This window comes from Callithrix jacchus, chromosome 5 (assembly GCF_049354715.1).
Source record: "Callithrix jacchus isolate 240 chromosome 5, calJac240_pri, whole genome shotgun sequence".
NCBI lineage: Eukaryota > Metazoa > Chordata > Mammalia > Primates > Cebidae > Callithrix > Callithrix jacchus.
This window is the reverse complement of record NC_133506.1, coordinates 22,645,709-22,663,741: the sequence shown is the minus strand read 5'-3', so window position 1 is coordinate 22,663,741 and position 18,033 is coordinate 22,645,709. Positions and strand designations below refer to the sequence as shown.

Here is an 18,033-nt window from a genome sequence, read left to right as displayed (position 1 = left end):
AAACACAGCTGAATCTGGAGGATGTAATTTTAAGCAAAATAAGCCAGGCACAGAAAAAAACGACTGCATGATCTCACTTCTTATATGCAAATCTTATCACAGCAGTAAGTAGAAAGGTGGTTACCAGGGATGTGGGTGGCTGGGGAACAGGGACTGGAGAGGTGATCAAAGAATATGAAATTTCAGTTTGATAGAAAGAATAAGTTCAAGAGCTATTGTACAACACGGTGACTATAATTAATAACAATAGATTGTATTCTCAAAAAGTGCTAAAGAATGAAAGTTATGTGTTCTCATCACAAAAACGATAATACCTTGTTAGCTAGCTAGATTTAGTCCTTCTACAGCATTCATATAAACTCAAAACATCTTGTTATATATGATAAATATATACAATTTTATCTGTCAATTAAAAATAAAATCATTTAAGAAATAAAAGTGAACATTTTCCCAACAAAACAAAGATACACAAATCCCCCAAATGCAAACTTTTCTACATAGCCCTCTACACCGTGGAAGCTTATACTTCTGATCAACCAATGTGAAGCTGAGGACTAGAACCATTCAGGGCAGGAGTTAAGCAGAAGGTCCTCCCCCATCCTTCTCTATAATTTCTTGGCTGAGCTCTGGTTTCAGAATTATTGAGGGAAATGATGTTCTGGTCAAGGCCTTCAGGAAGAGTTCCATCTCCCTTCTTTCAGGCTGTGATCATGACATGGAAAGAGGTACAGCATCCCTGCATAAGGAGGCCCCTTAAACTACTGGATTCTAAAATGCCGGTGTTCCTAAGCTGCAACCTTTTATTCACAAGACTTAAGCTAGATTGTTCTGATAACTTTCAGATGACACCCGTAGAAACTGATCTTGGCATCTAGGAAGGATTGGGGCTAAAACCATCAATAGGTTGCTTATTAACAGGAGCCCCAAGTCTGAGTTTGATGGTCAGGAAAACTAGTGGGAGCACATATCTCATGCAAGATACATATCTCATGGGTGACCTTGTGTCTCCCAGCCTTTCTTGCAGTTCATTTGGAACTACATGACTAGTTCTGATCAAAGGGCCAAAGGCAAGAGTAATATGTGTCACTTCTGAACCAAACTGATGTGCCCCTGCCACTGCTCTTTTGCTAAGTTAGGAATTCCTAGAGGCCATATTTTGAGGGTGGCAGTGTCACAAAGAAATAAGCCATTTGTTAGTGTAGGTCAGCGAGCAGCCAATGGTGCTGACACACACTGTAAGACTGTGTGAGAGCAAGAGATAAACTCTCTGTGTGTTTAGTCACTGAACATTCCGCATCGGTTTGTTATGTGGCACAGCTAGCCTACACGGACGAATGCATCAACACAGAAAGAAAAACAATGTGTTGTACACAGGTGTGTCCTCTATCCTGAAGGCCTGGCCCCAGAAATCTCCATTTTACCAGGAAAGAAACACAAAGGATGAAAGGTCTGAGATTTCCTTGAAACTCTCAATAAAACTTGGGAAGTCCATGTACATCTTTGCCTTGATAGGGAAACGGTAGGATGGGAGACAGCAACTCCACAGAAAATGCAGGACTTTTCCTAATCACCAACTGACGTCAACAGAAACTGTACCTGCTGAAGCACATTAACATCTTTTTGGATTCTCCTTCAGAATTCACAAACTGATGATGTACAGACATATTTAGTTGGCACAGTCTTTCTTAATTTAAAGTAAATTCAACAATATTTAAGATTCAGAAAATTATACCAACAAAAAAAAAATCAGAATTTCCAGCTTTTTGTTAAAGGCAAGAAGAAGTGGTAACTCTGAGGCCACATTCTGACCTCGTCCCATTCCCTGGAGCAGAGAAAGAGCTGCCTTCGTTAAGGACCCACATGTTTTCCCTTTCACTGTGGTACCCAGCGCAAGCTTTATTCATGTGCTACCACCTGGCCCTTGTGGCTTTTGAGCGTATGGCTTTTAAACAGAGTCTCTAGGATGTGATCCTCCAATATTTAAAACTTGCTAGGCAGTTTTGGCAGCCACGTTAGGGCCTTTAAGTTGTCACTAGAGTATCCTGTAACGCGCTACAGAAGTGATCATTAAAAAGTACCCAGGAGTCTGGAAAGGGGAAGGCACACAGACAAGGTTCCCGATTTGCTTCCAGGGAGTGGTTTATATACTGTGAAACTCTGGGAGTTATTCACATTCTATATTATTCCCAGGTGTTGGCAGCATGTCCCGGCATCTCAAATGCGGAGTGACATGAAGGCCATGTCTCTGCCTTTATCCCAACCTCCCGGAGCACATGTGCCTGATATGAACACTCAGATATCTACATCAGCTGAGTAGATTACATGCACTGGCCAGTAATATGACCAGATTCTCCTTCCCTCCATGAATGAAAGAGAACTATATTTTTATATAATTCACAAAATAATAAAGTTTTGACTAAATTGTGCTTATTCGTAGAAAGTTTAAAATATTTACTTTAACTATTAATATATGAATAGAAACCAAGTATTTTTAACTAGAGTCAGTATATTTAAATAATTTTCTGAAAAAATGCACACAATAGTTATTTAAAACAGAAGAGGATAAAATGCTGAGAATGTTTTTCTTTCAGTTATGAATCTGCTTAATAAAATACGAAAAAAAATTAAAAAAATAGATTTGGCTTTTCCACTTTCTCACTTCTGAATTTTTATTTATTCAATATAAGAATCATTTGAGATATAGAGTATACTTAGGTTTGCTGATCAGATAAGTATAAGCAGACAGTATTTCTGTAAACTATCAAGAACTATGAAAGGAAACAGTGCAACTATGGTAAATTACTCCATAATTGGAACAGAACGGCTTGGGGTATTAAAGGAGACCTGCAGATAAACAGGGGAGGACTTAGAGATACGTTTCAGAGTGATGCTTACTCACACACATGATGCACAAATGATTAACTGAAGGGTGTTTTCTCAGCCTGAGCAATAAGATGGAAATGATGACAGGATAAACTACTGGGAATGATAAGAGCTATTCTTTCTTTAATGGCAAGAAATACCAAGGTAGAATGGAGTTAGAAGGAAGGTATGAGAATGGAAAAAGCCCTGAACACAGAGGTCCCAGTCATACAGTAAGCAAAATCAATTTCAATTTCAAACTGGGAATTGTTCCTTTTTAGGGGGGCAGGAGGAGATAGAATCTTACTCTGTTGCCCAGGCTGGAGTGCGGTGGCACAATCTCGGTTCACTGCAACCTCCTCCTCCCAGGTTCAAGCGATTTTCGTGCCTCAGCCCCCCGAATAGCTGGGATTACAGGTGCACACCACCAAACCCGGTCAAATTTTATTTTTGTGTTTTACTAGAGACGGTGGTGGGTAAGTTTCACCCTGTTGGCCAGGCTGGTCTTGAACTTGTAGCCTCAAGCAATCCACCAGCTTCAGCCTCCCAAAGAGCTTGGATTACAGGCATGAGCCACCATGCCCAGCCTCAGGGGCGGGTTGTATTGCATTGTATTGTATCTCTAATCGGGTTTCACTAATGAGTAAATGGATATCAACTGCATATATTATTTTTAAAACAGGCTTGGGCACGGTTGGGCTTTTTAAATTACTAATTTTTTTTTCTACTTTTACTCTGGCCATCACAGCACTGTAGAAGCTCAGAGATCACATGGCTGAGTCGTTTTATTTCACAGATAAGGCAAATGAGGTCACAGGGCTAAGAAATGGCAGGAAAATGATTAGTTCTCTGATTCCTCAGTACAAGCCCAGTGTGGCTTTGTACGGTGGACAAGGTTTTCTCCTCACAGCACTACTAAAAAAATCCCAGGCTGGGTGCAGTGGCCCACGTCTATAGGAGGGTGACTTGAGGCCAGCCTGGGCAATACAGCAATACCTCATCTGTAAAATATTAAAATTAAAAAAATAGCTACCTGGGAGGCTGAGTCAGGAGGACTGCTTGAGCCCAGGAATTCGAGGCTGCAGTGAGCAGCCTCTGCACTCTAGCCTGTGTGGCAGAGTGAGACCTTGTCTCTAAACCAAAAAAAATAATACCAAGTAGTACCCATGATTGATTTGTTGCTCAGCTGACAAGTCTACTTTCTATGTCTAAAGAAACTACATGCACAAATATCTTAAGAGTTTGAAAGTATCTCACACTATTTGATATGTTATTTAATATGCCAAAATAATTATCTCAGTGAATGGTACCTACTCACTCATCATGTCAGCAACTCCCAACAAATATGTAGATAAGAAAATTCTGTGCAGTAATCAACATATAGCCATGAAGTTTGCAGAAAATCACTTATGGTTACAGCCATGTTTATAAATAAATGTGCATATTCAACCTAAAAGTAACTTTAGACTGCTTGCATGTTTATCTCTTTAGACAATCAGAGATCTCTAGGGATTTATTTTCAGATGAACATTTGCATTTGAAATGCTTTCTGTTGTAATCTATAAGATGCGAGTCAGTTACCAGAAAAGCACAACAGAGTTTGGTGAGCAGTGACACAGCGGTCAGGGAACAGCTCTTGGTGGCTGGCTTGCTGGGGTAGCTGCTCCATATTGTCTTTTAAAATGCTGCATTTTAAAAAGCAGCTTCATGATATCCCAGAGCTAACTTGAGATGGTTAAATGCAATGGATCCAGTACATTACTAGGAAAACTGGCAAAATTTAAAGGTGAATTGTGGATTGAACAACACTATTTTACTCACTATAATTTCCTAACATGGTAATTTATCTGGGGTCATGTGAGAAAATATTCCTGTACTTAGAAAATACTAAATTATTGAACAGTAAAGTGGCAAGACGCACATAACTTATTGTCATCGTTCAAGGGAAAATAGATATAAAATAACAAAAAGCATATGGAAAAAATGTTTAAAATATTGACAACTGGTAACCCTGGTAAACGTATTACCAGACTTTTCTCCACCATTCTTGCAACTTTTCTGTAAGACGGTGATTATATTAAAATAAAAAGAGGTAAAGGCACTTTCATGAAACTATTTTATTTTCACCTCAAATCATGATTTTGCAGGCATTCCTTATTTATTAGTCTCATTCTATTTTCCACATTTGTTGACATGGTACCTGCAATTGCCTGCTAACACGCTTTTAAACCCAGCTGCAAAATGTGCCATAAGTAATGTCAGAGGTACAATAAAAAAGATCGAAAGTGGGTAGTAGCATAAAAATACATTTTAACTTATAAATGAAAGTGGAAAAGCAGAGAAATTGGAGTTTTTAAGCAGACATGAGCACACAATCTTTTTCATCCTGCAGAAATTCTTGATATTTTCCTTAGCATATAACCAAAAAGTGACCTGCAGGCATTTTGCTGTCAAAAAGATATCAGTGTTACACTGTGTAACATAGACAGATAGTGACAAAAATGAGTGAAGTTTCTTAGATGCACTATCTGAAAGCCAGGCTGGTTTGGGGCTGGATTTTAATATACTTACCCCAGTTATCTTCACTTTCACAGTAACAGTGATGGCAACTGACAGTGTAATTATCTTTCAAGGACCGAACTAGTCTAAGAAATATTCTTCTAGCGTGTCACACACTGTTGATATTAAACTGGCGACATGAGAAACCATCTGGAAAAAATCTGGGCATAAGGAAGTTGAGGGGATCTAATCCAAGCTGGGCTTTGGCTGATTTACTTCAGTTCACTCAAATCTCATTTAATAATATGAAATAACACATACGGAAAAAGGAAAGAAAAATGCTATCCTTTGTTCCAGCCCTGATTAAGTGGAATCATACGATGGAAAACAGTTTAAGAATCCCCTCATCCTTGCCCTGCTTTCATTGATCATTTTGTTTCCTCTGCTAGTAAGATAAACAATGTGTTATATCCCTGTCTTTCAAACTACTTTTTAAAAGGTTTTTATAGTCAAGTATTTCCAGCAAAGAGCTAGAAGTGTGCAATAAAATATATTATTTTATTTCTTTGATCAATCTGTACCACACTCCGTGAACTTGTTTATTCTGCTAAGAAAATGCATTTTTCTTTGAAACTTAAAAAAGAGATTTTTCTCTGCTGTCTACTAAAGTGAAATATACTTTTTAATAGTTTTAATGTGAAAATAATTTATAGTCTTTCTTTTAAGATGGTTTGCTGCATATTCTTTCTTATTATGCTCAATGTTTGCAAGTCTCACGTGAAACCTGAATGCAAGTGTGAAGGGCACAGAGAAGTTTTAGAGAAAGGTTTTCCAAGGCATAAAGGCAGGGCACCAGGAACTAGGCATATTCCTCCCTCCTGGGCTGGATACTAAGGGCAGCGACCAGGTATAAAATGCAAAGGAAAAGAGGCATTAGGAAGAGAGTTAGGAGATCTTTGATAAGGAGGAGAATGAGGCAGGAGCAGGAGGTTGCACAGCAAGCTAGACCAGTATCTCTCCTCCTCCTCCATCTTCTCTGATAGACTGCGATATCAAGATATGAGAAGCACATCTTTCTAGTTTTTTGTTACCACCCAGTCCACAAGCAATACTGTTCCTAAGGGCATCGACACTCCATCCTCATCAATGAATAGCATTTGTGCGTGGCTGCGTGCATACACGTTGGTTTGGAAGACCCCATTTGCCTGCCAGCCATAGCATCAGGAATAAAGGGGAAGTTGCTGGGTTTCTTTTCTAATTTCTTAGACCTCTATAACTTTGTATTCTCCTCAAACTGTGTATGTTTCTACCCAAACGTGAGAGGCACGATGAGATGTTTTCAGTCTCCCTCTGTCACTGGGTCTCCCTAGCTCCAGACAAATGCAACTATTTCCTTTCTAAGGACCATCCCCCAATTCCCCCAATTCGGCTGACCCATCTTATTTTACTCCACACTATTCAAAGGTTTTATTTTCATCTCTGCCATGGAGATCATTTCCATTAGAGAACATGGATAAAATGTCAATTGGACATCAGTCTTACTCTGGAGTTCTTTTTAAAAGTGGTCCTTCATTAAAACATGCCTTAAATAATCATCCCAATGATTAAAGACTTCAGAAAATTTGCTGCTGCTGCTGCTTAAAACATTTAGAACAAATTACCTTTAGGTTCAGAAAGTATAGTGAATGAACTCCAAATCCGAAACACACACACACCTGCACACACATACATACAAACAATACCTTCTAAGATTAATTCCCTTTTTGTCATGCATCTATAATATCACAGAATGGGATATTTCAGAATCTCTATGCTTGGATTTAGTTAAAAAATATTAGGAGACCTGGAAAGCTTAAGCGCTCCTAATCATAGCTGCTGGCAAGAAATGTGGTAGAAAATGGGACTTTCCATACTAATTAACTCTGTATTCACACATGGGTTTCATTTTCCACATCACATACTTATATGAAGGCCCCACATCACAAAAGGGGTAGGGTTCCATCAGAGACAAAGACAGCTGCCAAAACCTCCTGTAGTTGCTCCAAGATGGACGGAGCTAGAAATACACCAAAAACTAAGGCTGGTGGGGGCTGGGGGTGGGACAGTAGGCAGCAGTCCCAGTGGAAACATGAGAATTAAATTTTAAATTCTTTACAAGAATAAGTTGTTGTCTATACTCAAAAGAAATGTTGTATATGCACAAGTTGATTATGATCATCTTGTTTCCAACGGTAAGAGAGAGGCTGCTTCCTTCCAGAAATAAGTCAGGCCTGATTTTTATGCTGATTCAACATAATCTTGACAAAGCAGCAAAGAGTTCTCTGCCAGGAAAGTACATGCATAATTGTTGAGATCTACTAAATAGCCTCTTGTTCAACACAGGGTGTCAAGCAGAGATGTTGCAGTAGCTGAGATAAAACAGCAGTGTGCTCTGTTCTTATTTTAATTCCCTTGGCACTCCCCAGGGTTCACATGGCTACAGAAGAAAAAGCAGCAGCTTTTCACCCCAGTATAGCTTGTCTAATGATAACTACTGATAAATAACTTAGCATAAAATAACGAAAGCCAAAGGCACTGCTTAAAAAATCTACCCAAACCATTTTGCTCCTTCTCATTTTCTCTCTCTCATTCATTTTTTTTTTTTTTTTAAGTTTGATTTTCACAAAGGCTAAAGGACAATACCCTACTGAAGGCAGATGAGACCCCAGAAGTACTGGTGTTAGGTAGCACAGATAGAACAGTATTAAATGTTAGCCTAGCAGTACCAAGCAGCGCAGAGCATCTCCAAGAACATCAAAGCAAGTAGCCGCTCTGCCCTGCCAGCTTCAGTCCGAAATGTGAAACTTAGCTCTTTTTTTTCTTTTGAGACGGAGTTTCGCTCTTGTTACCCAGGCTGGAGTGCAATGGGCGATCTCGGCTCACCGCAACCTCCACCTCCTGGGTTCAGGCAATTCTCCTGCCTCAGCCTCCTGAGTAGCTGGGATTACAGGCACACGCCACCGTGCCCAGCTAATTTTTTAGTAGAGACGGGGTTTCACCATGGTGACCAGGATGGTCTCGATCTGTTGACCTCGTGATCCACCTGCCTCGGCCTCCCAAAGCGCTGGGATTACAGGCTTGAGCCACTGCGCCCGGCCGAAACTTAGCTCTTAAGTAGGCAAAATGACAACATCGCTACAAATTGCCGGCAAAATTCCAAAAGCTGAACAAATCTACAGATCCTGAAGAAAAGATTTTCTCTTATCTTTCTGGTTCACTTTGCATATGCTGTTGGAAAGCAAGAAAGCTAACTGCATAATTCATGCTTTTTCCAATAAAATATGTAATGAGAGTAAGCCCAATTTACCAACACTTTGATGAATAAAGACGTGGAGGCAAAGGAGGTGAAGCTGTAAAGAGATCATTAATGACGTCACTGAGTCACGTTCTCTTAGAATATTTGCGGCCTCCACGCCAGGAAGTATGAACTTCTGACGTTTCTTGATGCATCAAGAGTATCACAGCATCGGTCTTAATGCCCCGTCCTCTTGGGATCTTTAAAATTTCTCCTTTGTTTGGGCAAATAATTTAAATAAGAGCTATTTTGTGGCCTTTTAGATCTAGCAATCTGGAAACAGGTGGGCTTTGATAATTTCATTTATTCCTTCCCCTTTACCTAACCCATTCCCCTTCTGTTTCAGACATAAACCAGGCCATCTAAAGAAAAATTATGTGTCCAAGAATGAAAAAAAAAAATTGACATATCCAGAAAGACTGGATCAGCCTTTTTTTTTTTTGAGACTGAGTCTTGCTCTGCTGCTCAGGCTGGAGTGTAGTGGTGCAATCCAGGCCCGCTGCAACCTCTGACTCCCAGATTCAAGAGATTCTCCTGCCTCAGCCTGCTGAATAACTGGGATTACAGGCACGCACCAACATGACCCGCTAACTTTGTATTTTTAGTAGAGATGAGGTTTCCCTGTGTTGGCCAGGCTGGTCTCCTGACCTCATGTTATTGTGCCTGCCTCAGCCTCTCAAAATGCTGGGATTACAGGCATGAGTCACTGAACTAAGCCCACAATCAGTGTCAAATAATTTCCAGGTTGTTTTTCAATGACAAAAACAAAAAACAAAAAACCCCAGCATCTAGCACTAGCATTATATCTTTTCTTTTAAAAAATTGTTTTATCATCTTATCACAGATCATATATTATAATTTTACAAAGTAATTTTTATTCTTTTTTTTTTTTTTTTTTTGAGACAGAGTTTCGCTCTTGTTACCCAGGCTGGAGTGCAATGGCGCAATCTCGGCTCACTGCAACCTCTGCCTCCTGGGTTCAGGCAATTCTCCTGCCTCAGCCTCCTGAGTAGCTGGGGTTACAGGCACACGCCACCATGCCTAGCTAATTTTTTGTATTTTTAGTAGAGACGGGGTTTCACCATGTTGACCAGGATGGTCTCGATCTGTTGACCTCGTGATCCACCCGCCTCAGCCTCCCAAAGTGCTGGGATTACAGTCTTGAGCCACAGCGCCCGGCCCCAGTAATTTTTATTTTTATTTAAAAACGAGTGATCTGAGTATTAGAAAGATTAAGAAACTTACCTAAATTTCCTCTGGTTAACTGGTAGAGCTGGGAATCAAACTTGGGGCTCCTAATTTTACTTCAACACACATCTCTCACTTTCAGAGTTCTTCAGCCAGCCACAAATAGGCGAATAGGCATAAAATGGTAAGAAAACATGGTTGTCTTTTTAAACTAGAAGAGACCTCCACAGCCATATATATTTTTTTTTTTTTTTGGTCAAAATCTTGAGATTTGAGGCAGCAGGTGACATGGATTATGGCTGTAGTGTCTTTAATTTTGATGAACTAAATAAAAAGTACTGAAGTTTGAGAATAATAAACCATCATATTTCTCTAACTTCCAAACCATGAATCAGAATGTGCAAGAGTCAGAGATTAAAACATCAACCTTCTTATTCAGAAGACTGGATTACAAAATGTAGCTTGAACACAGGGTCAGAAGTCTTTCTATCCATTGACCCCATGTTTATAACTTGGACCTACAGGTTGTTGAGAATTGGGTTTTCAGGACAGACAGGCAGAGAACTCCACAGAAAATTCTATCTGCCTCACCCCTTCCTTATTGAGCCCTGTGAGCCCAAGAACAGTGACCATACATGAGCATGATGCTTAGTGCACTGATTTTACTCAGCAGAGGAACATGGACCAACGGATGTCAGGCTCTTGCCATTCAACCAGTCATCTCTCTTCTCGAGAGAAGTCAGAGAACAATGGAGAAAATTCAGCTCTTTGTCCTCAGTTCTTCCAGGAGTTGACAGAAGTTCTCACTTTATGGAGTGGCAAGAATATGGGAAATGGGTGAGGAGACAGAGCCAATGCATATCTACTTTATCTACTTTGGTCTTAAATAAGACTGTGATTTCAATATTTAAACAAAAAAATAACAATAATTCTGTTTTACTCAATTAATATTCGTTTGATGCATTTAGTGATCCTACTCCAGAGACTGATTTAATCATGACTTTTATTTATTTAATATTTTATTCACTATTGTTACCTAATAGTTCTAAGCTCCTACCTTCATCCACATGTAACAGAGTCAGCCTGAGAATCTTTAATGCATTATACAAAAAGGAAAATGTGTTCCTCGTAGCATAACTAAATGGTTCAGCCAGAGCTTTGCAATAGTTCAACGAAATGTCTAATTTTGATAGTCACTTAAACTAACCTTTTCTTTATAAGAAATATATATATATACACATATCAAATAAATGATGCTATAAGGGTTTCAGTAACATTTTTAATGTAGGAAAGACGCAGAGTTAGAATTCACTGGGCTACCTGAAGTTTTCTTCCCTAACCAACACTTCTTGAGTTCAGCCAGTGAAACAGTTATGTTATCAAAGAAATATAACTTTTCAGATTCTGGTGAGGCCCCTAAAAGATAAGGGAAAGGGGAAAAATAATAACACATGTTTCATATGAAACCACATTTCAGTGTAGCCAAAAAAAGCCCCTTCACCAAGATATGGGTTGGGGGAACCCCAGCACCTTTGGGAATTGTTTCGGAGGCTGTTCTCTGCAGGCCAGTGTGGAACAAAATATTAGGTTGGTGCAAAAGTAATTGTGGTTTTTGCCACTAATAATAAAAATCGCAATTATTTTTGTACCAACCTAATAGAAATGCCTGAGGATTTCAGTGCAAATGGGAAGGCGCTGGGTTGGCTGAGGCAACAGATTGAAAGTTAGGCAGCTGAAGCAGAGTGGTCCTGGAGAGTGCAGTAGGTAAGAAGTCAGCATGATAATCAGAATGGAATAACCACTGAGGTCTTTGTTGGTGGTAAAGTGTTCACAGTCTGGCTGGAACCAAAGTACATGGGCAGGCCAAGACGGGTTTGATTGCTCTGTTCCAGAATCTGATGAATTTCCACTGACAATAATAGAGAAACATTGAGCATCTCACCTGATTTATGACTCTTCTTATCTTTTTATATCTTAGTTATTCTTACCACACAGAATTGAGTAGAGATTGACTGAGATTTGAGTTACGATGCCTAACATATAGTAGACACACATTAGATGATTACTGTCTGAGTTTTTCTCAATTAAAAGTGCTTTCTCAGTGGTCATTCACAGGAGGGGGAAGATGATGACTCCTATATACAGCATGGCTGGGGATGAACAAAGGAGCAAAACATACTGGGTTGCCCGACAGAGGTAATCTCCTGGAGCTCAGTAAGACAAACAAATAGCTCAGAGATGGGTGGATACACTAACAGCTGCACCAAATTAAGCCCAATTCCCCCTTCCATACTCTCTGCGTTCCATTATGAGTTCAGAGAGATAAAATCTGAGACCAATTCAGTGTGCTCTCTATAGTAAACGTGTTTGAGCATAACCTGGGCTGAAGTTCCTATTGGCCCATTTGCTTAGGTCCTAGGATGTCTGACTTGGCTCTAGGGTCTCAGGCAACCATAGATTCTTAAAGCTCTGGTTTGGAGATGACCCAAGGGGCCAATGGTAAGCTTGCTAAGTCTATGTGTCAGGGGAAAAACCAAACGATTATGCTTACTTTACATTTCTTGTCTTTGGTGTGTGTGTTTGCTGTTTCTTCTTGTTGTTAAAACCAAGTTATATCTAAGTAATAGAATCAGGAAAAGTAAAACTACTACTTAATCAGAGAATGGAGAGAAACAAGTAAGTGTCCTAACTGTATCTTGTTGTCCTAGCCTGATTTTATAGCCTGGGTTGAAATTTACTAAACAGAATTATTCCTAAGGAAAACAGATTTTTTTTTTAAGGAATCTCAAAACTTGCCTACTTAAAATGGAGTGCCCCATTGAATGTGGTTTTTGTATAAAGAAATGCAGAGAAGTGAATTTTATTGCAATAATGAATCAGCACAATTATTTGCATATGAATTTTATGTTGCTGCCAATTTCTCTTTAATTACGATTGTATGACTGATCAGTCCATGCCTGTATGACTGACTGGAGCTCTCCCTACTTGCAATGGTCAAGTTAATATGGGTCTTAGACAGATAAAATGGAAATTCACAGGAAAAGCCCCAAACAGTAAATAAAGTTAGAAACCGGCTCTAAGGGCAAGAGTTCATCCCTTTTTCCTAATACACATCAATCTCACACTGAAGTCTGGATTCAAGTTCACTAGCTCTAGCAAATTACCACCAATCAAGAGAGAGAGAGAAGTCAGAACACAGTGAGGGTCCATTGACCAGAGAGGATTCCCACAATATATTCAGTTTATACCCACATTTGTTCTTAATAAGAAAACATAATCACAGGAAAAACAGGAACAGTGGCTCTTATTCTTTTTGGAAATATTTCTCAAATGCTTTTCTTATGTTCTAAAAAATGAATACTTAGCATACAGCCAGTGTGAACTACCTTGTAACATATAAGAGCTAAAATTCAAGTGGGCTTATTCCAATAAAGAACCCATTACTATAATAATGCATGCCATTTAACCAAAACTATTTTAGAAAGTACTATATCATCACTGGTTACCAACAACTGGGCACCATGAATACCCAGAGGTTATTTTATCTCTGGATAAACAGCTTCGGTTTAAGCAAAGATCTTGGGAAAAAATAAACCAGATGTCTTAGTATAAATCAAGAGATCCATTATTCTTTAAGTAAACACAATGCCCCAAATCCATCATTTATATTGGCGTAACCAGCATTCCGGAAACACATATCATAAATGAACAAGCCTCTCGCACAACCCTGTACTCTGAGAAGCCAGAAGGTTTAATCCCCAAATAGATTAAACTAGACAGATGGGTAAAACTGTTTACAGTGTTCCCAGAATGGCTGTTTTTGTGACATGCCTCAAAGAGGACACAGATGCATATGACCCATTTTAATTTTCCTTCTCTAAGCCTCTCTGCTTCACCGAGCCAAGCACGGTTCAGAAGCAGGTCTGAATAAGTCAGGAATGCATGAGTTTCAGAGTCCCATTTAGGACCTGAGAGAAATAAAGATCAGGGCAACGAATCCTGAGTAAGCTATCCTCAAACCAAATAAACATGTGCTTCATTTGGAGATTATGCCAAGCTATAAATGTCACACACTTTCAATCCCAGTTAATTTATAGTTCTTTCTTTTTTTTAGATGGAGTCTCGCTCTATAGCACAGGCTGGAGGGCAGTGGCACAATCTCAGCTCACTGCAACCTCTGCCTCCCAGGTTCAAGTGATTCTCCTGCCTCAGCCTCCCGAGCAGCTGGGACTACAGGTGCCCACCACCACGACCGGCTAATTTTTTGTACTTTAGTAGAGACAGGGTTTCACCCTGTTGCGCTGGTGATTTCTAATGTCATTTTTTCAGGTAAGTGGGATAAGCCCAGAGTATCTTTCAAAATTCATTGTCCCAACTGTCAACCCTTTACCTGTTCCTCTAGACTTTCACTGATATGTTTCAAGTAGCAGAGGGCAGAACCCATCCATCACTCTCCATGGTCAACAGTTACAGTATGTGTCTCTTTTATTTTCCTGAAAAATGTTAGATCATGCCAGAAGTATGGCTTTAAAAGTGTGTTAAACTGTATTGATAAAACCATAAACTAGTTGCAAGAAGGAGGCACTCTAATGAAAATGCCAAGTTCATGTGACAGTCTACAAGCAGGACAGTTTTCAAACCCCGTTATGACTCTCCATCGCCCTATTCCAAAACAAGGACTGGAATTGGTCATTATTCTGATTTGGAAATAGGTATCAGAGAATAGGAGGGCTTCTCTACCATAGGGCTGCAGTGGCTCTTGTGTAAGCTTCCATCCCGGGCCATCTCTCACTTCCTCCTCACCCACCCACTGGGGTCCCCTTCACACATTCCCTTCTTCCCCCATTAATAGACACTTTCATGCCCCTTTACACTCTGTCTTTAGAGATTTGCTATATTCTAAGGTATAATCAAGAATAACTCGAATTCCACTGGTATAAATGTAGCTTCTGCACTGTAGTTGCAATGCTGCAAGAAGCAGAGGTTTCTCTCCCTTAAAGATATGTATGGTTTGAAATGAATAAAAGATAAGGAGGCTATGGACATAGCACGGGGTTCAGAAGATTAGTATGCATGCAGTTGTTTATTCCCTCCAAGGCTAAACAGCTAAAGTCCTTTCCTTCCAAACAAAGGTCTTTTAGGACATTTTTATTTATTCAGTGTTCAGAATTTAAACTCATGCCGCCTTTAAATGGCCCAGCTTGCAACTTCAGCTCCATTTAACCTTTCTCCCCTTCCTCACATTTCCAAAAGAAGCAATTTAAAAATAATAAACTGACCCTAAAGGGCTATAATCTATTTCATTAAATCATTCCTACAAACAATAGTTCTAAACATACAAGCTATATAGCATGTTTTGTTTAAGAAAATGAATATTACATATTTTGATTTTTTTCTTTCTTTTTTTTTTTTTTTTTTTGCCAAATAGGACTACCATGATGCATAGGTTCTAAAGCTAAAAATTTGAAACTTACTTGATGGAAAACATTAACATTCCAAGTTTTTGTCTAAGTTGAAGTACATTCAGATTTACAAGGCTATCAATTAACTAGTATAAGTAACATATTTTGGAATATCTTTTTGATAAATAAAGAGTCCTTTGTGGACAGAGGGAAATGTAATATAAACTACTTCGCCCAAACTGCCTCCCTTCTTTAAGCACTATCCTGGAGCGAATTCCTCTCTCTTCACCTTCACCCTTGGATTTGTTCTTCCTCCTACAGCCCCAGACTTAGCCGTGCTGGTCAGAACTGTGGGCAATATTAGCACTGTCTCTCTCCATGCCACTTAAGAAGCCTCATCTATTCTAACTCCGAAATCTCCTTCCAGTCCAGCCATGTCAGCACATCGCCATTGCCATTCTCGCCATGATTTCTCATGTGGATCACAGCACAGCCCTCTCCCTTATTTTCCCGATCCCTGTTTTGCTGGCTTTGATCCATTCTTCCTAGCGTCTGCAGAACGGCCGTGTGAAACTGCTAAACTGAATCTGTCCTAATGCCTGAAACTTCTCACTGTCTGCTATTGCTATTACTCTTCAGATAAAGTTTCCAGGCCTAAACAGTATTCAAGGGCCTACAAGTCCTGATCATTTGTCTGTGCCTCCATCGGCTTTATTCTGCAGGACATTGATTTTTTTTTTCTCCAGTTCTTTGAATATAAACTCATTCTTGAATGTACCTCTTTCACTCAGTAAATACTTCCAAAATATCCATTGTGGTCGGGCATGTCCACAATGTGTCCAGCATGCCTGTAATCCTGGCAATTTGGGAGGCCAAGGCAGGTGGATCGCTTGAGCTCAGGAGTTCAGGACTGGCCTGGGCAACATGGTGGAACCCCAACTCTACTAAAAAAAATACAAAAATTAGCCGGGCATGGTGGTGTGTACCTATAGCCCCAGCTACTTGAGAGGCTGAGGTGGGAAGATCACCTGAGCCACAGAGGCAGAGGTTGCAGTGAGCTATTACCACCACGCACTTCAGGCTTGGTGACAGAGTAAGACTTTGCCTCAAACAAACAAATAAACAAACAAACAAAAAATACCTACTGTGTGGCAGGTTTTGTGCTAGATTATGAGAAACGGGTGAACACAGTCTTTCTGACCCTATGTATTCCCGTGGTAATGGGACTTCCCCTAGCATAGCATGCCACAATCTGTATTATAATTGATATGATTTGTCCATATCACCACTAGAATCTAAGCTGTATGATGGAGAGGGATGGGCTATGTTTATTCCATTCATTCTTGTGTTCTCAGAAAACCTGGCACATAGTAGGAGTTCCAGAAATTTTTGTTGAGTAAATTACCATGTTATTTATAACATAAATTTACCAGTTGCCTTTTAAAGAAGGGTAATAGTGTTAGATCTAAAAAGGATAATTTCCTGTGTACCTCCCTCCAGCAGAGTCAATTTCCAACAACATATAATAACACTTTCTCTGGAATTTTTCAGTCTTTGCAATTGTCTTAGTTTGAGTTCCCTCAAAAGAAGACCCTGAGACAAAGACTTAGATGAAGTTAGTTTATCCGGGATGATTCCAAGAAGAACACGCGAGATGGCAGGAAAGGCGACTGAGAAGGGAGAAACCCACTAAGACGAGTTTTAACAAGTTGGGTAATCAGTGTAGGCAAATGGGGCTCAGAGTATTTTCTGAGGACTATAGGACATTCTTAAAATTGTGCCAGTGAGCAACTGAGATACCCGATTATTTATTCACTGAATCCTGTCCCGTATTGATTAAGGGATGCCCTTGGCAGCATTAAATTTTTGTCACTTCTAGGCTACTATTCCCGAGAACTGAGTAAAACTACCACGGCATTGCAGAAGTCCAGGAAAGGAGCCGGGAGATGGAGGTATTTGACGTGGAAGTTGTCTGTGTATCTGGGAACTGTCCAAGAAGACTGCAGGTAAACTCAGCTGGACCAAGGGAAACGCTGCAGGCATCCTTATCAACTGCCACACACACCTTCAATATGACATTAAATAAACAAAAAACAAAAAACCTAGCATCCTGAGCGCCTACCACTTTTGTTTCTAGTATTCAGTTAATAGCAGGTTGGAATAATGCAGAACAATGAGCGATTTCTAAGAAATCAGGATTGTCTGAGGACCAGATCTAGCCTGGTAATGACTAAAACAGCCATGGGTAGGAAAAGATCATTTAAATATTTCAGAATGGTCAAGAAAACTAAAGAAAGACTGTGAGCATCTACACACATTTACAAGCTGTCAATAACCTGAAGAATACGCCAAAGGCCCAGATGCTACTTCTGGCAAGGCAATGATAACTCCACTCTCTTCCAAGAAAGAGAAGAACTTCTAGTAAACCATGAGGAGGGGAGGAAAACACGTGTTCCCACTCCATATACTTACCTGTCTTCCCTAGCTCTAATTAATTCACAAAAAGTACCTTTTTATAAAAGAGGCTTAATCATAAATTTCCTTGAAGAAAAAAATATATATGCATATAAAATTTGAGGACCATTTTCTCCTTATATGAAGGTAATAAGTGCTTATATAATTATCATAAATGAAAAGGAATAATAATCTGCTTACACAGAAACACTCTTTTTTTTTTTTTTTTTTTTTAGACAGGGTCTCACTCTGTCTGCCAGGCTGGAAGCAGTGATGCTATCTCGGCTCACTGCA

At 39.6% G+C, this 18,033-nt stretch overlaps 1 protein-coding gene across 9 annotated transcripts in view; it reads right to left on the bottom strand.

Moving 5' to 3' along the window:
* Positions 1-18,033, bottom strand: part of MACROD2 (mono-ADP ribosylhydrolase 2) — a 2,068,485-nt gene that overhangs the window by 480,915 nt on the left and 1,569,537 nt on the right. The gene's annotated exons all lie outside the window — the stretch shown is intronic.